The 23,894-nt window shown below is 39.7% G+C and overlaps 1 long non-coding RNA gene across 1 annotated transcript; it reads right to left on the bottom strand.

The window, feature by feature from the left end:
• Positions 1–16,442: 16,442 nt before the first annotated feature.
• On the bottom strand, positions 16,443–17,892 carry LOC136148628 (uncharacterized). Its single transcript, XR_010659531.1, has 2 exons — positions 17,787–17,892; positions 16,443–17,488 (listed from the first exon to the last, which is right to left on the bottom strand). It is a non-coding gene; the product is annotated as an uncharacterized lncRNA (long non-coding RNA).
• Positions 17,893–23,894: the final 6,002 nt, after the last annotated feature.

Raw genomic sequence — 23,894 nt, forward strand, 5'->3', positions numbered from 1 at the left:
ATTCCAGCCTCTGTTTTTAATTTAATAATAATAGGGTTGTTTACCATTCTTTTATTTACTCTCTTGTATGACGGCAAGATACAAGTACAGTATCTAAATGATGCATGTCTTTCTAAACCAATCACCTACAACAAGTGATTATATTCATTTTTTCTGACACAAAACGTCTCTATTTAGTCTGCACTTTAGTCACCTGCTCTTTATTCCTTCCAGTACTTCTCAGTTCAATATCTGTGCGTATTGTCACTTAATCATAATAGGTCTCTGTTCCCCACAAGTCTTGAACACCTGCCCCTGTCGCTGTCTGGAGCCTACATCATGGGTATCCCATTGACTTTCTTCCCATTCTGCCAACTCTTGCTTGCCATTCATTCCCATCCCACTGCAACACACCAACTAATATGTTTTTCCCAAACCTCACTCACAGACTGTACCTTGAAAACAACTCCATTCTCATAGGTGTAGAAGAAAGAGAGCCCAACTGACCTCCATCTCATGGCTGAGATGGTAGATGCCAGCTGGAAGCTCAGCTCGGGCTGCTGGCCAAAAGCCTCAGTTCTCCCCATCCGTGTTTATTTGGGATTGCTCACAGCAGCAACTGAAGGCCAAGGAGGAACATTCAAAAAGGACAGGCTTTGAGGTAGTCTTCCACTATAGCTAATGCCAAGCCTATTCCTTTGCTCTAACCATCAGATATGAATTGTTTGTTCAGAAGTGCATGGTGCCAGGACGGCTCAAAGAGAAAAATATTGTTTGATAAAATTATTAAACCTAAATACCACAGGAAAAGTTACACCTGATTTTGAAACATGTTTTAACAAGGCAGTCTGAGGAAAGAATGGCAACCAACCTTCACCTTTTAAATATGAAGGTGAATTAATTCTGGCCCTAAGATGCATTGGTAATCAAGGACCATGAGGAAAGGACAAGCTAAACTGAAGGGTTAAAGGTCTATAAAAACATGGGGGTCAGTTCAATGTGTATGGTCTTAAGGGCCATATGGATGACCTGTTTTTTACAGGTGGGAGGCCTGCACTGTCTTAAGCCTGAAAGATAGCCTACTAGAAAAGAGAAGTGGAAAAAAGGTTGGTGGATTTCCACAAATGAAGAAGAGTTCTAAATGATCATTTGGTGGTGAAGGTCCTCCGGGTAGTGAGATATTTTGACTGTAGACACTGTAGAAACTATTGGCCACAGGAGGGGAAAATGAAAAAACTGGTCATAGGATCTGGAGAATATTCTGGGGGAACTAACTCTGGAGGTGGTGGTTTCAGAAAAGGACAGAACAAGCGAGGGACAGGACTGAGTCTGGCACCGAAAGACCTCCACCCCAATGCTCCACTGGGCAGGGCGATCAACTTCTGACCTCCAGAGAACTGCCTATGGCCTCCTGTGATTGTGCATCCACCGAGGAAAGCAAGCACCAGTAAGCCTGGTCCTAGTGAGTGACCTGGATCAACTGCCTGCCTGCATGGCTCAGGTTCTTCCTGGCCGGCTCTGCGTAGCACAGGGACTAAATCCACAGCCTGGAAGTTTTTCACCTTCGGAGCAGGACTGGCTCAGTCCTCACAGAAAGGGGAGCTACTCACGGGAAGGAGAAACCAATGCCCAGTTCCCTGAGAGATGCCTTTAGAGAGAGCTCTCCGGAGTCAAGGTGCCCACTCAGAAATCTGTTTCTGCACCCACACACAGGCCTCTGACGCAGTGACATCAGAGGCATGGCCTCTGTGCTCAGTTGGATCTGAGAGGTTGAGTTCTGCAAAGGGACCCCCTTAGCTAAGCTCGAAGTCCTACAGCCTCTGTGAAATGGGAAGGTCCTGTCCGATTCTTTGCGACCCCATGGACTATCCGGCCAGGCTTCTATGTCCATGGAATTTTCCAGGCAAGAATACTGGAGTGGGTTGCCATTCCCTTCTCAGGGGATCTTACTGACCCAGGGATTGAACCCTCATCTCCTGCATGGCAGGAAGATTCTTTACCATCTAAGTCACCAGAAAAGCCCAAACATACTTGCCTAGGCCCCTTAAGCAAAGACTGAGTCCTAAGCTTCAGGGTGCACAAGTGGTGTGTTTTGGAGGCACCTGTGTGGAGCATGTTCTGCCCATATAGGTGTGACCTTCAGATGGGAAACCTGAACAGGAACTTTTACAGGAACACTTGGACTTGGACCAAGCCCATCTTGGGCTGAAATTGAGAAATTTGGAAGTGCAGGTGCATCCTGGTTCCATTCACTGTATCAAAGTCAGCCTGTTTCTGCACTTAAAACATCTTCCAAGGTGTCAAGTTTAGGTCTTCTGTGCTGCCAGAGGCAGGTGGCACAATGTGCAAAGGTTCAGCAAAGGTAATTTTCTTAACTGCCTGAAAGGATCTCATTGCCAGTCCCTGTGGGACTTTCTTCTATAGTGTTTCCAACTGAGAAGGATTAGCCCCAATCTAAATGCTGGTCAATGGATTTGGGCAAAGTCTTAATTGCTGTTTCCTATTTCAAGCTATACTATACTTTGGCGAAAAGACTCAATTTCAATGCTACAAAACTCTAATTTCAGCTTATTTCAAAACCTCTGTGGTTCTAGTCCCAGATGTTTTCTTTGTTTTGAGGGATACAGTGAGGATAAAGGAACACGATATTGATGGCTGTTAAGACAAAAACATTGTTTATACACAAAACTTTTGAATTTGCCCTAGACTAGCACACAATTGGGTATATTCCTAATACAGTGTACAATATCAGGCTTCTAACTCAGGAGGCAAAGCAACATGAGTGAAACATAATGATGCTAGCGTGGATAAATTATCTACAATCACTGTCTAAATGACTCATCTTCCAAGATCCCTCAAAGCCATTTCACTGGGTTTTTCCCTCCATCAATCCAAAAAATCAATTTCTTCTTCCTGACACACTTTCTTGACCTCCAGGACACTCATTCTCTTGGTTTTCTCCTACTTCACTTCCTACTCCTTCTCAGTCTTTTTTTTGCTGACTCTCTTTAATACTGCACCTGTTTAAGTATTCTATTGATGGACTACTGATGTCTGGAGAGGTCATAAAATTGACACATAATCCATAAATTTTTTTATTCCATAAAAAAGTTAAGTTAGGGCAATAAATAGTATTTATTTTGTCTTGCCCTAACTTAAGCAATGTTACTAATTATATATTTATAATTAATACTTTGCTATTACTTAGGTCTTGTTGACAGTAATCATATAAATCAGGGGTCAGCAAATAACAACCATGGGTCAAATCTGGTTTACCAACTCTTCGAATATAAAGTTTTATTGCAGTACAGCTATGTCCATTTATTTATGTATTGTTTGTGGTTGCTTTTGAACTCCAACAGCAGAGTTAAGCAGTTGTCCTAGAGACTGACCCACAAAGTTTAAAATACTATTTATTGTATATTCCTTAACATTTTAATCATTTAGGCCAAGGCCTGGCCTAAATGATTAAAAATATAAAATGTAATAGTTGTATACTAAGTATATAGATTGTAATGTATTTTCCCCAAGAGTAAATTAAATTACTGTATAAACTTTAAAAATTATTGTCACACACTTTTGAAAAGTTATTTTTTCTTCTAAGTTTCATAATTATCTTCCAAAATCAAAAGGCAAAATATGTTATAAATAAAGAATATAAAGATTTTAAGTCAAAATTATTTAGACTTTTGATTTTAGACTTTAGAATTTTTGGAAAATGTAATTAAATCTTACTAAATATTGTTCTGGAAATAAAACTAACATGATTTTAGTGTTCATAGTCCATCCAGTTGCCAATTTTAGCCATTAGCATATTTCATGTATATTAGGTCTTGACATTCATATATAGGACTTTAAAGAGAATATTAATTGTTTGATACTCCTAAGAGTTTCTCAGCCACAGCTGTTGTGAATAGTGTGCTAATAAGCTAAATTATGAGTAATTCTGGAACCACTCACTGAAACAGGAAGAGAAGCAAGAAATCAAAGCTCCACACTGTGCTTTGTAAGAATCCCTTGCAATCATGATATCTGAAAGGATTTGACAAAGTAATTTGTTACATTCTCCTACTTAAGTGCTTCTACTCAAAGCCTTTCCATTCTCTGAAGTAATATCCATCTCCGATGTTGGTCATATACAACTGAGGGGCCTTTATAGCATTTGGACACAGTTGTATTTTCTTTTGAGGACAAAGAGCTAGAGATATGCTGGGTTGTTTATCTCCTGGGGCCTGAAAGGTAGCAGAATGTACCACCCTAAAATATGTCACTTTGGCATCAGGACTGCTTTTTGCCCAAGACAACTGAGAAGAAGCAGATATAAGGAGGTTTTCTTCTGTCCTCCTATTTACCTAAAAGCAGGACATAAATTCATTAATGTGTCCCCCCTCTTCTCTTTACCAGCAAGGGCAAAAGCTAATTACTGGAGACAACTCTAGATGCTTTTCAGCTCCAGAGACAGCACCAGAGGAATCTCCATAAACACATTTTACCTTCCATTAGCCTTCTCACAATCTGCTGTTCTAGAAACTCAAAATCTTTTCCTTTGTCTTGTCATTTACCTAAACTTTACTGTTCTTTGGTTAAGACATTATATAGACTGAGTTTTAACCATTTCTTTGAGTATGCATGATGCACGCTAATAAACTCTTTTTCTCTTAGTCTGTCTTGTCTAAATTACAGGGCCCCAGCCTGAGAACCTCCAATGACTAGAAGGAAAAGAAAAACCTCCTCTATAGGTCTTAGCAGTTTAGCATGTTTGTGATTATGTGGTGACCTCTATAGTGCAGGGTCCCCTTGCCCAGGTCAAAGAATAAATACTGCCTTGCTGGGTACTTATGAAAGCCCCAGGCAGGCCACATCTTTCCAACAGACCATGGAGTACAAATGTGACCATGGTAAAGACATGGCCATTGGGGAAAAAATGAAAACCCTTATGCTGCTGTTAATTTAAAGTCACCCTGTTTTGACTCACAAGACTGTACATTTCCTTCCTCTGGGAATGCCAGAAACTATTTGATGGCAGGAATCTTCTACCAAATTGCCTACATATATGACTAATTTCTTGATGTATTATCACCAAAAGCCTATAGCCTTTAATAAGAGGGTACACCATAGAAAGGACATATTTAGAATAATCGGCTACTCCCCAAAAGATCTGTGCTCCAAAGAAAGACATATCTTCATGTTAAATGAACCCAAGGCTGCTCCCCACATGTGGTTTAATGAATTTAACTTCTAACTTTTCAATAATTGTAAACATATTATTATAGTGTGTGTGTGCCTGCATGCTAAATCGCTTTGTCGTGTCCAACTCTGCGACCCTATGGACTGTAGCCCACCAGGCTCCTTCTACATGGAATTCTCCAGGCAAGAACACTGGAGTGGGTTGCCACGCCCTCCTCCAGGGGATTTTCCTGACCCAGGGGATTGAACCTGAGTCTCTTATGTCTCCTGCATTGATAGGCAAGTTCTTTACCAACTAGTGACACCTGGGAAGCTTATAATAGTGTAATTTCACACTATTCAAAGGAAGCCTAAATCAAAGGCTAGGGAGCACAGTATCTGAAATAAAGAATCCTAGTCTAGCTGGCGGAGAAGGCAATGGCACCCCATTCCAGTATTCTTGCCTGGAAAATCCCATGAATGGAGGAGCCTGGTAGGCTGCAGTCCATGGGGTCTCTAAGAGTTGGACATGACTGAGTGACTTCCCTTTCACTTTTCACTTTCATGCATTGGAGAAGGAAATGGCAACCCACTCTAGTGTTCTTGCCTGGAGAATCCCAGGGACAGGGGAGCCTGGTGGGCTGCCATCTATGGGGTCGCACAGAGTCGGACACGACTGAAGTGACTTAGTAGCAGCAGTCTGGCTGGAGGCACTGAATAAATACTAAAATTTAAATATGTGTAACTGAAAGCACATCTGTTTTAACATGTAGATAATATAATTTTCCCCTCAGAAAGAGTAGAGTGCTGTAAATGTATTACAGCTTGCTAAATTACAAATAAATGTGTGAAAAAATAAATACATATGTGTGTGTATTTCAGGTCTCAAGAAAAACTGCCCATTTGTCAATCAATTAAAACACATATATACAGATACATCTATATCTTTATATCTATATGCCTCTATTTGTGTGTATATATACACACACACATATTTTCAAAAGTGCCCTCATGAAGCTTCAATTAATAAAAATGTATGAAATGTGAAGAATTTATTCCTGAATATTTTGCCTGAATGTATTTGTGGAGTAGTAGCCAGAAGACAACCTGACAGTGTGAATAACTGTCTGATGTTGAGTATTCTATAAATTAAATTAAACTATTTTTAAAGTCAACTTTATAAAAGCACATCTTAGGAGTTAAAAAAAACCTAACTCTAGGTTGATAAGAACAAATCACCGGCAAGAAATGGATAAGACATTTGGCTCTGAAGCCAGACTTCTAAAGGGGGAAAAGTTGGGATTTAAAGATCTTAACGTGCCTGGGCTTCCCTGGTGGTCCAGTGGTTAAGAATTCACCTGCCAATACAGAGGACATACTTTCATCCCTCACATGGTAAGATCACACATGCGATGGGGCAACTAAGGCCATGGGCTATAACTACTGAGCCTGTGCTCTAAAGTCAACGAGACACAACCACTGAAGTCCATACACCCTAGAACCCGTGCTCTGCAGCAAGAGAAGCCACCACAGTGAGAAGCCTGCACACCCGCACCACAGACTTTATTGTGTTGAATTCCATAAAGTTTAGGGCTATTTGCAAAACTAGCTTGCCTGGATAGCATACAATTATTACAGACTTCATAGAATTGTTGTTATGATTAAAAAAAAAAATCTTGGCTAAGAACAAAACCTCAGGAACTAGACAGATAGGTGTCAAATCAATGAGTTCTTTTCTTTGATAAATGATTCATTAATGAATCATATTGGTGTTCTAAAATATTTATTCTAAACTAGGGAATTTTGCATTAAAATACTTGTCCAAGTTAAAGGGGTAATTAAATATACTACATAATGAACCAAGAAAATTTAATATTTTTCTTTAAGAAATTAATTGTATGTGTGTTTTTCTATTGTGATGAATATCATTTAGATACAGAACTGGGATATTTGGGGGCTTAGCTTATTTTATTGAATCCATATAAGAATTTGAATTCCTGATGTAATAAGAAATAGCTAAAAGTTTAAATGAACATAATGTAAATGTTATATATGTAAATGAACACAATGTAAATGTGAGAGTCCCTTGGACTGAAAGGAGATCCAACCAGTCCATCCTAAAGGAAATCAATCCTGAATATTCATTGGAAGGACTGATGCTGAAGCTAAAGCTCCAATACTTTGGCCTCCTGATGCGAAGAATTCACTCATTCAAAAGGACTCTGATGCTGGGAAAGACTGAAGGTGGGAGGAGAAGGGGACGACAGAGGATGAGATGTTTGAATGGCATTACCGACTCGATGGACATGAATGTGAGTAAGCTCTGGGAGTTGGTGATGGACAGGGAAGCCTGGTGCTGCAGTCCACGGGGTCACAAAGAGTCAGACACGACTGAGTGACAGAACTGAACTGAATGTAAACTCTGTTTAGTTTTAGTTGAAATGTATTACAATTAGATTAGAACTAAAATATCTCATATATTTTAAGTATTAGCTCTAGTAAAACTCAAGAATAAAACCACTCTAGTATTTTTAACTTAGAATTTTTAATATTTTGGTTCAGATCTCAAGAGTACAGTTTGTTTGGCCTCTCATCTTCTGAGATGATCCTGTCTGTGGAGTGTGTGTCTCTCTAAATAAATCCATTTCTTTCCAATCGAAAAAAAATTTTTTTTAAATACAATTTGTTTTAAGGAAATGGTCCTGCAGAGCAATAGGTTTGGAGTGTCCTTTTAAGGTAGTGCTTTCCAAACGAAGTTGTTTGGGCCTTCTAGGCCTTCTAACAGCATACAAAACAGTAAAGGGGGTTGGGGGTGCAAACCTTCCCCTATTCAAAAAGTTTCCTAGGCACTGTCATTTAGATGAAAATGCATAAACTGAGAGTATGACAGATGTGAATTCTTTATCCAACTTGCTCTATTATAAAAGGCAGTTACTTCATCTCAACTTTACATCTGCAAAATGGTGTTCAGTTCAGTCACTCAGTCGTGTCCAATTCTTTGTGACCCCATGAACCACAGCACACCAGGCCTTCCTGTCGATTACCAACTCCCGGAGTTTACCCAAACTCATGTCCATTGAGTCGGTGATGCCATCAACCATCTCATCCTCTGTCATCCCCTCCTCCTCATGCCTTCAATCTTTCCCAGCATCAGGGTTTTTTCAAATGAGTCAGCTTTTTGCATCAGGTGGCCAAAGTATGGGAACTTCAGCTTCAACATCAGTCCTTCCAATGAACACCCAGGACTGATCTCCTTTAGGATGGACTGGTTGGATCTCCTTGCAGTCCAAGGGACTCTCAAGAGTCTTCAACACCACAGTTCAAAAACATCAATTCTTCGGCGCTCGGCTTTCTTTATAGTCCAACTCTCACATCCATACATGACTACTGGAAAAACCATAGCCTTGACTAGATGGACCTTTGTTGACAAAGTAATGTCTCTGCTTTTTAATATGCTGTCTAGGTTGGTCATAACTTTCCTTCCAAGGAGTAAGTGTCTTTTAATTTCATGGCTGCAGTCACCATCTGCAGTGATTTTGGAGCCCCCCAAAATAAAGTTAGCCACTGTTACCACTGTTTCCCCATCTATTTGCCATGAAGTGATGGGACCAGATGCCAAGATCTCAGTTTTCTGAATGTTGAGCTTTAAGCTAACTTTTTCACTCTCCTCTTTCACTTTCATCAAGAGGCTCTTTAGTTCTTCTTCACTCTCTGCCATAAGGGTGGTGTCATCTGCATATCTGAGGTTATTGATATTTCTCCCGGCAATCTTGATTCCAGCTTGTGCTTCCTCCAGCCCAGCGTTTCTCATGATATACTCTACATATAAGTTAAATAAGCAGGGTGACAATATACAGCCTCGATGTACTCCTTTTCCTATTTGGAACCAGTGTATTGTTCCATGTCCAATTCTAACTGTTGCTTCCTGCCCTGCATACAGGTTTCTCAAGAGGCAGGTCAGGTGGTCTGGTATTCCCATCTCTTTCAGAATTTTCCACAGTTTATTGTGATCCACACAGTTAAAGGCTTTGGCATAATCAATAAAGCAGAAATAGATGTTTTTCTGGAACTCTCTTGCTTTTACAATGATCCAGCGGATGTTGGCAATTTGACTTAACTCAAGTTTTAATTGTTAATTATACCTAGATAAAGGAGAGGGGGGAAAATACTTAACTAAAAGGACTGTTTTAAGACGTATGTAAGATAATATTTGTAGAGTTGGGCACATTGGTGATACACGATAAGTGGCTCTTTTCTCCTTGTACTCTCTGCAATAAAAACTACTGGTAACATTTACTAACAATAGGATGGAAAAGATAACCTGCATATTATTTTTATTTTTTAACTGTTATTACCTCGGTTCAGTTTGGGATCATTTCTTTTAGAAATATTTATTCAAAGTCTTGGTTTGGCAGTATTTTATGTATACAATTGAACAGATTAAAAACACAATTCTTTTCATATTGTGTTTCTTTAGGTAACCAAATTGTTTTAAAATCTGGTGCATAATAATAAAATATCAGTAAAAAACGGGCTTCCCTGGTGGCTCAGAGGTTAAAGCATCTGCCTGCAATGCGGGAGACCCAGGTTCGATCGTGGGGTCAGGAAGATCACCTGGAGAAGGAAATGGCAACCCACTCCAGCATTCTTGCGTGGAGAATCCCATGGGTGGAGGAGTCTGGTGGGTTACAGTCCACAGAGTCGCAAAGAGTCGGACACGACTGAGCGACTTCACTATCACTACTATCTATCAGTAAAAACAGTCCTTGAGCTAGAGAACCATAGAACTAGTACCTCAGGATGTATTCTCAGAAATGAACACTAGATGGCAGCTTTCAGACAAGATTGTCTGGGTCAACGGCCCTCTTTTCTTTCCCCTCCAGACAAAACCCATCCAAGTCTTGCCCAAATGTCTTTCTTCCCCAGTGGATCCCACTTCCCCATGGACCCTCTCACTTGCCTCCATCAGAGCAGTAGTTACTAATCTAGAAAAGAAAGCATCTGTAGAGGTTTCTCGAGAGAGAAGATTAAATTTTTAAAAAGAGAAACCAAAACATGGAACTAACCTGCCAGCCTTTCCCTCTGTTATAGTTTACTTGACTTTTAAAGGAACAAATAAGAAGTGATTTCATTTCTGTAGTGATGGAGAGGGTGGAGCAGGGTGAGTAAGGAAGATTCTTGAATCAGTTCTAAAGAACTCATTATGTAGTTCTTAAAAACAGCAAGTAATTTTTTTCAGATTTTCTTTAAAAAAAAAAAAAAACTCTCTACCCTCTTACTATTTTTCTTTCATTCACACCTTACAGTATTTATTAAATACTCATAGTGTACAACTTGGTACTTGTATCAGTCTGTTGCTGAGGGTGGGAGATTATAAAATATATTTGGATAAGGTCAACCCTCTATCCTTCACACCACTATAGTCACTGGAGAAATAAGACACTGACATAAATATCAGCGTAAGGTACAATTTCTAGCAGGCACACTTTTGGTACCACGGCACAAACACAGTCATATCAAGTGGCATTCTCTTTGTAATCAACAGATTTATCCTTTTCTTTCGCAGATCTCTTAAGTATATTCAAAAGTTTTACTCAGCTCAATGTGGCTAGTTCATTCTGGTTCTCTATACTTTCTATAGTACTTTCTATAGCAACTGCTCTATTTTCCAAAGTCTAAATTTTTTCCCTAGCACTTGACAGAGCTCATACTGGTAGTCTCCTGAATGATTTTTGCCTCATTAATGTATTAATGTTTGTGTCCCCCGCCAAAATTCCTGCATTGAAATCCCAATGCCTGATGTGATGGTATTAGAAGGGAGAGCCTTGGCAGGTGCTTGGGTCATGAGGATAGAGCCCTAATGAACGACAGGAGATCAGTCTTATAGAAGTGGTCCAGTGGCTCAGACTCCACACTCCCAGTGTAGGATGTCTGGGTTTGAACCCTGTCAGGGAACGAGATCCCACATGCCGCAACTAAGAGTTCAAATGCTGCAACTAAAGATCCCACATGCAGCAAGGAAGATCGAAGATCCTGCATGTTGCAACAAAGACCTGGCACAGCCAAATAAATAAATATTTTAAAAGGAGAGAGAGAGAGACCCCAGAGAGCTTGTCTGCCTCAACTATGTGAGAACAAAATAAGAAGACATAACTATGAACCAGGCAACCATTTTAGCACCTTGATCTTGGACTTCCCAACCTCCAGAATGGTGAGAAATAAAGTTCTGTTGTTTATAAGCTAGCCACTCTGAAGCATTTTGTTATGAGATCCTGAATGGACTAAAACAATTAATGACCCTTTTTATTTCTGCAAATTGTACTGATGTCTTATGTTTTATCTTCTCAGAAACTTGTTTTTATCTCTTCACCACTTCTTTCTCAAAGTCCATCTTAAATTCATTTCCCTTCACCTTCTGCCTATTTTATTAGAGCCCTGATTGTAATTTTAAGCCTAACCTTCTGAATAGAGAGCTGTGTTCTAAAGTGACCATGAATCAAAAAATTCCTCAGCTCCTGTTATCTTCTGCTAATGTTTGGACGCTGCCTTGGGAATTTCTGGTTGCATTTTTCCTTTCAAGTAAGGTTTATTTTCAACAATTTGAGGTTTCACTATCTTGTATATTCTACTTTTTACAAAAAGGAACTTTCTCCTGACTAAACTAATATATGCACCAAACCACAACAAAGTCTTAGTAACAAGAGGCTTCAAGGCCACTCCATGAATGTCAGGCCCAGCTGTTAAGTGTTACAGGAAGCTCAGTCTTAGTTGTTGCCATCTTGGGGATTTTTTACCTCACCTAACTTTTCTGTTACAGAATCACTGCAGATGGTGACTGAAGCCATAAAATTAAAAGATGCTTGCTCCTTGGAAGAATAGTTATGACCAACATAGACAGCATATTAAAAAGCAGAGACATTACTTTGCCTACAAAGGTCCATCTAGTCAAAGCTATGATTTTTCCAGTAGTTATGTATGGATATGAGAGTTTGACTATAAAGAAAGCTGAGCACCGAAGAATTGATGCTTTTGAACTATGGTGTTGGAGAAGACTCTTGAGAGTCCCTTGGACACCAAGGAGATCCAACCAGTTCATCCTAAAGGAGATCAGTCCTGAATATTCATTGGAAGGACTGATGCTGAAGCTGAAACTCCAATACTTTGGCCCCCTGATGTGAAGAACTGACTCTTTTGAAAAGACCCTGATGCTGGAAAAGATTGAAGTCATGAGGAGAAGGGGATGACAGAGGATGAGATGGTTGGATGGCATCACCAACACAATGGACATGAGTTTGAGTAGGCTCCGGGAGTTGGTGATGGACAGGGAAGCCTGGCGTGCTGCAGTCCATGCAGTCATGAAGAGTCAGATATGACTGAGTGACTGAACTGAGCTGAACTGACTGAATTTCTGTGTAGGTGCTCTAGTGGCCAAATCCACTTTAACCCTCAACTTTGGATATGTAGCTTTGACAATGAATTCTAACATGAAACGCCCTTTCTCTCCACGCACTGTCTGTTACATAAAAGAGTTCCAAAACTGCTATTCCTGTGAGGGTTCAAGGTCAAAGGTGAAGAGGTAGGCAGAAAGAAGAGTGGCAGGCTATGATCTGCAGGATATGGCCCACTTCTTTAATTTCTTTTTTTTTTTTTTTCACTTCTTTAATTTCTAAGTGCCCAGGCCTCCTTCGCGCCTACCTCCCTTCTACCTGGCATGGCCTACAGCCTCCTCCCAAGTTCCTACAACTCTCCTGATTCCCCCACTTTACTACCCCAGGAGCACTCCAAGGGCCTGGGACACTGTGTCTAAACTCTCCTCATGGACAGCAAAGATAGAGATAGCTTTACTGGAAAGGAAAAGGGCTTATTTTTAATAGAAGAGAAACTGGGAGCCCTTGGTTTTTCTTTGCATGCTCAGTCGCTTCGGTCATGTCTGTCCGTGGGGATTCTCCAGGCAAGAATACTGGAGTGGATTGCCATGCCCTCTTCCAGGGGATCTTCCCTGGTTTTTCTCTAGTCAGAGGCAATTTACTTTGCTGTTATTTCCTGCTTTTTTATTTTTTTCATCTATGTGTTGGTTAGAAGAAATTCTATCTGTAGTTTTCTATATGTTAACTTACAGAACTGATTTCTAACGTAGCTAATTTCTTCCTAATTGGAAATAAGTTTATAGCATTTACTTATCTAGTGTGAGATACAACACACATGTGAAAAACTACAGAGAACATCATACAGCATTAAAATAATCATAAAACAATAAAAGAATCATAAAACCCCTTAAAGAGTATCCACAACTATATTAGTTTTGCAAACGCCCCACAACTGCCCCACTCCCCCTAAGATGACAATCCTCTCTCCTCCAGAGAAAAATTCCACTCTGATTTCCTCTGATTTTCCTGTTTTACTTTCCTCTCCTCTCTATTTCTAGTATCATTACTTTAACATGCATGTCTAACAATACACTTGATTTTGACTGTTATCAAGAGTTACCTATCTAGATTTCTATGCTACATATTTTATTTGTGTTTTGATTCTTTCCCTCAACATTGTGATATTTACTCATGTTGCATTTATCTGTAATCTGTTCCTATTCATTGACATATGATTTTCTATGGTATGACTACAGCATACATTCCTATCTCATGTTCATAGAAAATGGGATTGTTTTGTCTGGGGATATCAGGAACATTCTTGCCCATATATCCGGGAGCATAGGTGCTTATATATCACTGATGGATTTTGTTAAGATGCACAATCTGGTTCCTAAGGTCTGCAGTGACAAACTGCTGGGAGAGGCTAATGTTTCTAGTCTAGAGGCCACAACTGAGTAACAAGGCTCAGTGGACAGCTGGGAGTGAATGTGGTGGTCATAGGGTTTCTGGATCTTCAACATTCTAGACAACATGAAGCTGTTTAGTAAGTTGATGTATCTATTTACACTTTCCCTAGCAGTGTTTGAGTGTTCCTATTGTTCATCATACATGCCAGTGTTGGTTACTGTCAGATTCCTAATATTTGTGAACCAGAGGAGTGATTTAAACTTGCATTTTCCTGGATATTTATGAGATTGAAGGACTTTTTAAAATTTATTTTATACAAAGAAATCCATTTGGATTTCTTCTTTTAAGAAAATGTTAGAGATTCCCCTCACCACTCTTTTTGTGTTTTTCTCATTGAAAAAATTGCTGTCCCTTTGACCACTACTGGGGAGGAAAAACTTTTCCTCCAAGCAAACCTCCTAAATTCCAAAGAGGAACCTGAGAATTAAACTGACAAAGACCATTCCTAAGAGTAAAAGGTTTATTCATACATATATGGAGCTAGCTAAGGAAGTAGTCAGCTTAGTGAAAGGTTCCAGTTAGAGGCTTATATACCTAACTTGGACTTCCCAAGTGGCTCAGTGGTAAAGAATCCCCCTGCTAATGCATAAGTCATGGGTTCAGTCCCTGGATTGGGAAGATCCTCTGAAAGGGGAAATGGCAACCCATTCCAGTATTCTTGCCTGGACAATCCCATGGATAGAGGAACCTGGTGGACTATAGTCCATGGGGTCCCAAAGAGTCGGACATAACTGAGCAATTAAATAACAACAAGAAGCATTTGTACTTTAGGTGACTTGTTAGAGAGGCTTTTCAGCCATCTAAGTGAGAATGGACCTTATAAGTATGTTGTGTTGGTGTGGAGGATACATTTCTTACCGTTCTGACAAGAGGACCCTTGAATTACACTTAAGTTGGTGAAATCAAAGGCAAAATATCAGAAATGCTGTCTCCATTTTGCTACCAATTTCTCCTGTTCTAGGGAAAACAAAACACAACAAAATCAGGGTAAGGATGTATTTTTTTCCCCTAAGCTTTACAGTTCTTTTAGAATTTTTAGAACTCACTAAGGTTCTCTTTCTGTCTTGTTTCCTTTTGCCAAATACCTTCCCACTGCCCCCCTTTTATTTCCCATGGCTGACAGAAATCTACAGTAAAATACACTCCATCACAGCAAATGAATTAAACTTGGAAGAAAAATTTCCTTTCAATTTTCCAAACCGTACTGAAGACATTTCTCCCTGCTGCAAGTCCTTTTAAAAAAGATGTATATTAAAACTAATGAATACAATTAATCAATAGGAAAGTGAGCAAGGATTTCCCATATGTTCCCAAAGAAGAATATATAAATGGCTGCTAAATATAAGATGCTCATTTCCCAACAGAAACGAAAATTAAAACTACTATGTGATATGATAACAACATTATCAAACCATTAAAGACAAAAAAGTATGCTAGTATTTTGTTGATAAGTTTATGGGGAAATATATATTCATTGCTGGTGGAAGTTAAATTAGTACAACCCTTACAGAAAGCAGTTTGACACTTGCCTATCAACATCTCAAATGCATATAACTTTTGACATAGAAACTAATTTCTAGAAATTTATATCATCATACACTTGCACAATTACAAAACAATTTATTTTTCACTATAGCTATGGGGTCAAATACATCCCTAATTGTGGTTCCCTGGACAAATGGCAGACCCTGCATTCATGAGAGCATTGGTGCTGTCTCCTCCTTAATCATGCTCACCAAAATAAATCCTACTTCCTGTCAAAAAAAAAATTATAGCATAATCCATACCATGGAATAGTATACAAAAATACAAAAAATTATAACATTATATACTCATATGGATCCCAAAACTGTTTTTAAATGAAAAAATCAGGATACAGAACATTATGTAAAATGTACTGTATGTGTAAAATGGAGAAAAAGGAAAATAAGTGTATTTGTATTTCTTCCCAACTAGTTATCCCTGGGATAGGGTGCTTTGGGAACAGAGCAGATAGGTTATGAGGATGTGAAACAGATTTTTCACTACATGCCTTTTTACACTTCAAGATTTGAATCATATGAATATAAACTCTTTTACCAAACAGGTTAAAAATAGATTAAATTTTTAAAAATCATTATAACTCTCACCTTTAGTAGCAGAAGTTCTGAGAGCAATTCCTTAGAATTAAGTCCGCTTAACAATGAAGAAAAAGCAGGAGGTTCATTTACAACAACTTCCAAAAGTGTGATAAGAAGTACATTGAACGCATTATTCCATGATTCAGAGTGACAGAAGAACACTGTTCTGAACTGCAGCACTACAAACAGCATGAGAACAGGGCTACCAACATGTGTACTGGACAGATAAATCATGTATTTTATCTTTTAACCTTATATAGAGGAGTCACTCATTCAGTCGGTAAAACATATTCCACCATGTACTAGACTGGTTCAAAAAAGGATTTGCAACAAGATAAACTTAAAGACAAACAGGAAATTATTTGTTTATTTTTAAGCATTTTCTTAAAAATATTTTTCATGACATTTGAAATGATCAAAACAGCTTCAATGGTTATTTGCTAAAACAGCAAATTTGCTGTTGCATGTCTGAAGCAGAGACAACTTCACTTTAAAATGGTCTGCTTACTGCTACTAATAAAAAATACTCTTCTTCTTGAAGGATCAGGTTTGAATTGTTTGGTTGGTAATGCCAAGGTAGCACAAAGATTAAAATATGTTTCAATAAAACAGCAAACCTAATAACCAGAGGAGAATATTTTTTGAGATTTTGGAAGCATTCATTTAGATATAACTGGAGAATATTATGTCAAATACCATGCAAGGAGCAGATGGGATGTGACAGGTCCAATAGTAAGCATCCAGAGACGGTAGGTAACAGTGGACGGTAGTGAAAGGTCAGTCCTACTACCATGGTGTGGGGATGGAAATCAAGGACTAGGAAGGGGTTTTTTGTTTTTAAACTTGGCAGCTAAAAATCTAAAAGATCAATTTATGTTTATACTTTATATAGACATAACGGCCATGGGGCAGGTCCAGTACAGGTGAAAGATCAGCTTAGAGTTAAGTCTCGGGGGATGCAGAGGCTGATGGTCAGAAATCCAGAAAGAAGTCCTGTGAAGTCCAAAACACCTTAGCGGAGGACAGGGAGATGGTTGTTCTCCCTCGAATGAAGTAAGCTCCGGGACACTTAGGGTGTCTAGGACTCTGACTCACTCCCAGGAAGCCCCAAAGGAGAGAGAAAGTAACAGTGACGTGGTCGAATGCAGAGTCACTAGGATGCGCGCTCCCCGCTCCATCTCTCTTCAGAGCCCGGAACAGAAGCCCGAAACCCTGGGAGTGCCTCCCGCCTAGGGCACTCTTCCTTCCACCCTCAGGATGGGGATCTCGATAGTCTCTTAGCAGATGCGGGCGGGGACGTCTCATTCGATTCCCTGACCTCCAGTTCCATGACAACCTTCTCCCCAGCCCAAGAGAGGCTGACAGGCGGGCGCCCGTCTCTGCACCCTGGAGAAAGAAATGGATGTGTGGTCAGGGTGACAATGCAGGCGACAGTCGTGTGCTGCGTAGGACGTAATCCTGAGCTGCGCATGCGGCAAAGCAAGGGAACCAAAGCCGCGCGGAGACAGAGGCACAAATACCCCTGAGGTAGCACCCTCCATCGCAACGTCGCGCGCGCTACGCGGTATCACGTGACACCTGAGCCAGCCGTCTGTCACGTGATCCCTTGGTGGCGGCGGACCGTAGTAACACTTGGTCACACGAGCCTCCGCTGGTTCTCAGGCCTCAGGTCAGCTTCCATTACCTTTAGGTGTGCCTAAACCGGCGCCGTCCTCTCAGTTCTTGCTCCTGGGAGATGGGGATGCCCTCTCTTCATAAATGGGCACGATGTTTGAGCAGGCGGGAGGAACAGGTGCACAGGGCAGCGAGCGGAAGTCCGCACCCACACTCTGTGACCAGAGAGTAGCCACGCGTGTCCCACAATGCAACAGGCTCCGTTGCGGCCCTTATGGTGACGTCGGAACACGCTTCCAGGGCAAGGGATATGGGGGTCCGACTCGGCCCCGCGTGGTATGTTGTTTCTCCCATGGCCGGCAGTGACCACATATTGTGCGCCTTTGCTTCGGTTATGTGGCCAAGGGCCTCCGCAATCTGATTCCCCGAATGCAAAAGTCCTCCAAAAAAAAAAAAAAAGTCCTCCAGGGTTCCCTCTTTGTCCATGTGCAGAGAAAAAATAATTTGTAAACAAATTGAAAGAGTAGTCCAAAGCCTTACCTCTAAGAAGACTCCAGGCCACCCAGGCTTCCTTGTCAAGTTAAACCAAACATTATAAGGAAAACATAATTCCCAATTATTTCCCCTGTTTTCTTTCTTTATGAAAAAATTTTTTAAATTGAATTACAATTTACAATGTTGTGTTAGTTTCAGGTGTATGGCAAAATGATTCAGTTATACATCTATATCTCTTCTTCTGAAAAGAACTGTATGTTGTTATATACTATTGAATAGTTTACTGTACCATATAGTAGATCCTTATTGTTTATATATTTAATGTATGGTAATGTGAATCCCAGACTCCTAATTTATCTCCCCCTCCATCCTCTTTGGTAACCCTAAATTTGTTATAGCCGTAACTCACACATTAATCAAATAATTCCAGAAAAATGAGCAAAAATTGGGAATGCTTTTTATGAGGGTTAGTATAACTCTGATAGGAAAACTTGATAAGGAGAGCAAATTGAAGGAAAATGACAGTTTCAGTTTTATTCAGAAATGTAGGTTCGAAAACTGATAAGCTAAATATTAGCCTAATTTAGTATTGGGCTCCTAATTACATAAGGAGAATAACACATTATGTGCATGTTAGATTGTTTTAACATCAGGATTCAAGTATTAATTTATTAATGGAGATAATATCATCTCAGTAATTGTAGAATAAATGTTTGAATCAAACACTCCCTGATAAATGCTCATGGAAAACCAGTGATGGAAGGGAAATTAATAAAAGGTATCTGCAGTAAACCATATACCAAACATCCTGTTTTAGCTGCAAAACTTTTAAAGCTTTATATTCCTTTCATTGTTCTGTTGATGAACCTGGGACCTTTGACTCTGGATTTTGCTGATTCCATGTACATGAGCATTTAAGCATATTTCTTTGTCCTCTCTGTTGCCTGCTAATTGTGCCACATGCCTACTCAGTCCTGTCTGACTCTGCAACCCCATAGGCTGTAGCCCACTAGGCTCCTCTGTCCATGGTATTCTCCTGGCAAGAAATATTGGAGTGAGTTGCCATTTCCTCCTCCAGGGCATCTTCCCAACTCTGGGATCTAACATGCATCTCCTGCATTGTCAGGCTTTAACCACTGAGCCACCTGGACTTCCCATCTTTCTGATTGGAGCTGGATTATTTTATGTCTTGAAATGTAGTAGTCATAGTTATTTTATAGCCTGTATCATGATAGTTTTAATATCTGAATTATTTTCAGATTCTTTTCTGCTGCCTGATAATGTCTGCTGTGTATGGTCTATGGTGTCTAGTTTCTCTGTCTCTTTGCTTTATAACCTTGGCAGGGGGTGTGGGGGCATTTGAGGAAAAAGTATTTGTGGCTTATTTCAAAGAGGACTTTTGTTTGTTCCTGCTGTGTGCCTTGAGGCTGTCTTAATCTGAGACCAGTTTTCATGGGGGGATATTTCTTGGGCCATTGCTAACCCAGGCTAGAAATCTGAGCAAGAACTGTCCAGTGGCCTCCTCTATTCACAGATGGGATTTTTTTTTCTCTTCTTTTTTCCCTCCTATTATAGTCAAGGTAAAAGCAAACTTTCCTAAAATTCAAGGGAACTAGTTTACACTTCCCCTTAGAGTATCGCCTATGAAATTACAGCTTAATATACAGAGAATCACTTAATACTGTTTCACCTTAAATAGTCCTGGACCTTGGCTCCTTAGTCCATGCCCAGTGAAGCAACTAAAAAATGAAAGGAGAAAAAAAGCTAAATGTTCCCTGACTAGAAAGTGTCCTCAGGACAAGAGTAGCTTTTGTGCTCTGGTGTCTCATTTGCTTCTTTAGGGTTCCTATTTCTCTTACCTTTTGACCTAATAATTCCTTACCTTCTTTCAGTAATTTGATGCTTTTGAGATTCTTTTTTTATAGTTTATCCATCATCTTTAGTCATTATCAGTGTGTATATTAGTATGAATAATCAAGTCCATCGTAACTGGAAGTAGAAATTTAAGATTTCATTACATTCTTTAGTTTCTTGCTTCTATATCTCAAAAGACACCTTGCTAAATGTTACATTCTTTTATATATATGTATATATATAAAATTTTTATTTATGTGTCTATCGGCTTTGCTGGGTCTTTCTTGCTGCCTAGGCTTTTCTCTAGTTCGGCAAGCAGGGTGTACTCTAGTTGCAGTGCACAGGCTTCTCATTGCCATGGCTTGGCTTCTCCCATCCAAGCACTAACCAGGCCCAACCCTGCTTAGCTTCTGAGATCAGACGAGATCGGGCACGTTCAGGGCGGTATGGCCGTAGACTATGGCTTGGCTTATCTTGTTGTGGAGCACAGGCTTAATAGTTGTGGCACATAGGCTTAGTTGCTCCACAGCATGTAGGATCTTCCTGGACCGGAGATTGAGCCTGCATTTCCTGCATCGTCAAGCGATTCTTTACCACTGAGCCACCTGGGAAGCCACAAAGGTTTTGTGGACATTGTTAAAGAATTGTGATTTCATCCTGATAGTAGACAGAATTATTATAAGTTTTTTAAGCTAGAAAAGAGACTTGATCATATTTTTGCTTTTAGAATACAGTGTTATTCTAGCTGCAAATGGAGAATGGGCATGGACACAAGTAGAAATGAAAGCTCCCGTTAGCAGATGACTGTAGAAGTCCAAGGTAAGATGAAGACAAGTTGAACTATTGTGGTGATAGTAAAGATCTAAGGAGATGTACTCACAAAAAAATTCAAAATGAAGAATCCTTAGGGGATGGGGATGTATTAATTGTGATGAGGTGATCAAGAGAGCTGCCAAGCTATTCTGAAGAAAACTAGATTCCTCTGCCTTCTCCCAGGAAAGCAAAGATTTATATTCTCCCTCTGGGATAAGGCTTTACTAGCCAGAAAGTGGTAAACGCTGATTGAAAGTTAGGTCAATATGAAACTTAACAGAGGCAAACACAGAGTCGGGGGGGGGGGGGAAGAGAAGAAAATCATGTAAAAGGAGCTAAGCAAAAGATATGCAGGTTTGGGGACTCTTAGGCAAGTCAGAGGAGTTAAAGGAGTTCCGGCTGGGTACCTGCTTTCTGGACTCAGACCCTGGCTGCTCCTACATGCCCTCCCTTACCCTTCACAGACCCCAGGTGTCATCCTGGTTTCTGGGATCTGACCTCCATGCTCTGGTTCTCACCACTGTCAACACTGTCCCATGTGTGGTTTAGACACTCTCCACCATTTGGATGGAGCCCTATCTAGTTCCAGCCTCTGAAGCTAAAGCACAGCGACTGTCTACCCTGGTTAGGCAAAACTTGGTTTCCTGGTCAGTAACTACCAGTTACTGAGCATCCATTCTATCCACTCTCTTTACTCTGCATGGAAGCTACATTAAGTCATTTAATCCTGACAACTTTGAGAAAGAAACATTATTGCTGTTTCCATGCTAAAGATGAGTGAAATGTGGAAACCGAGGGTCACGGAGTGTAAGGGACTAGCCCAAGTTCACAGTTTCTGTGACTGGCAGATTTCTGGTTCTAACACTGGCCTAGCCCAGAACTCTACCTTCGTGAGGTGCGGTGACTCTGGTTTAGTCTCTCAGCTCTACTTTAGATTCTTAACCTCTGCCTGTGTTTGCAAGCCCAGTCTAGAAATACTGCTTGGTTTCTGTTGGTTTTCTTTGTGTAAGCTTTTGGTTTGTCATTCTCAACCCTGGGGCACCGGGGTACAGATGAAAAAGCACAGAGTTGAAAATTGATAGACATGGGTACATACCCTAATTCTCTTATCAACTAGCTTTGGAAAAGAAAACAAGTGAAATTTGTCTGGGCCTCTATTAGACTTTAGATGGCACTCAGGCCTTATGTCCCATCAGAGAATTCACACTGGAGAGAAACCTTATAAATGTCAAAAATGTGGGAAAGACTTTAGTCAACACTCTCTCTTATTCAACACCAGCGAGTTCATACTGGAGAGAAGCCTTATAAATGTAAGGATTGTGGCAAAGGCTTTAGGCACCGCACAGGTCTTACTCACCATCAGAGAATTCACACTGGAGAGAAGCCTTAATAATATAAAGAATGTGGAAAAGCTTTCAGTCACTATGCAACTCTTACTAAGCACGAGTGAATTCATACTGAAGAGAAGCCTTATAAATGTAAGGATTGTGACAAAGACTTTAACCCAGCACATTGGTCTTACTTACCATCAGATAATTCATACTGAAGGAAATCTCATAAATGTAAGGAAACCTCAGAGGCCTTAATCAGCTCTCTCACCTCACTGGACATCAGAGAGCATGTCCTGGAGGGAAACCCTAGTAATGAAGTAAGACATGGAAGAGGTTTGTCCTGAACATACGATTCAGGAGACAAAAGACTTATTTATATAAGAAAGATATGGAATGACATAAAGAAAATGTAGGAAAATATTTATAAAAAGTTAAATCTAAATAAATATCAGGAAATGCATACTAGAAAGTATTTCATAAATCCTGTTTTCTGACATTCCTCTTAGGGAGAAATATTGTAGATAGTGATTCCTAGTTAAAATAGATAGAAAATTGATATGTTAGTATGGATCACAAGATGAAGAGGTGATGTTTAGCCATGTACAGTTACTAGCTATGTATGTTTGTTGATATTGACATGATTTATGATTATTTGAAAACCAAAATGAATGTAACTGAATTCTCAAATTACTCCATGCTACACTTCATTTCTAGTGTGCATGCAAAGTTATGTTTTTGATGGTTGGTATCTCAAAGATGAGAGAAGCCCTTCTATCTAGGAAGAAAACATTTCCATTTTTCTCCATTATAAGATTAAGGACACAGGAGTGTAACATGTACAGTGAACATCTAAATGGTGGTGTTTGTCATTCATGTCACACATCCCTGTAAGTCACTGTGATGTAAGTGTTCAGGGAATAATTCCACAGATTAAAGTAAGATGTACATTTTCAATAGTTACATCACCTACTTTTAAAGTAAAATACAATGACAGTTCAATAAAATCTTGATGTATTTTATAATATCAACAGAAGTCATGAATATCAGCTGACATGTTTCAATTAAAGACATCTCTGATACCCTAGAAATGTACGGAAAACCCTTCCCAGAAGAGTCATGTAATTAGTGTACGTCTTCTTAAATGATTAGCCTCCCTTTTGTAAACATAGAAATCACAGTTCTCAGATCATTGTATCAGAGGAAAGATTATCATTGTTTATGCTTATAATCTGTCTTTTAACCAAAGTTACATAGTGGAGTGTAAAAGGTTTCATTCTGTGTGTGATAAGCATACATGTTAATCAATAAAACTGAATGGTTTCTTGTGTTAAAAAAAAAAAAAAAGAAAACAAGTGAAATTTGTCTGGGCCTCTATTTTCCTACCTTTAAAATGGCAATAGCCGTATTAATTCAGAGGACTATGAATTAGAGTAACCTAAATTAGAGTATCCCTGTATAAAGAGTCTAATGCACTCAGATAAACAGTTGCATTCTCCTCACTGCCCTCTGCAAAAGAAACCACATGTACCAGCAAGGACTAGTCACAGGATAACCCAGATCTCTCATTTCTTTGATTTTGGTTGTAATCATATCACTTTGCTATGGGATCATTTCTGTTAGAATTTTAAGAAATTTTCTAGTTTCTCAACTAACCCCTCATTACTGCCAAAAGCTCTGTTGGACTT

Source organism: Muntiacus reevesi, chromosome 17 (assembly GCF_963930625.1).
Source record: "Muntiacus reevesi chromosome 17, mMunRee1.1, whole genome shotgun sequence".
Classification (NCBI taxonomy): domain Eukaryota; kingdom Metazoa; phylum Chordata; class Mammalia; order Artiodactyla; family Cervidae; genus Muntiacus; species Muntiacus reevesi.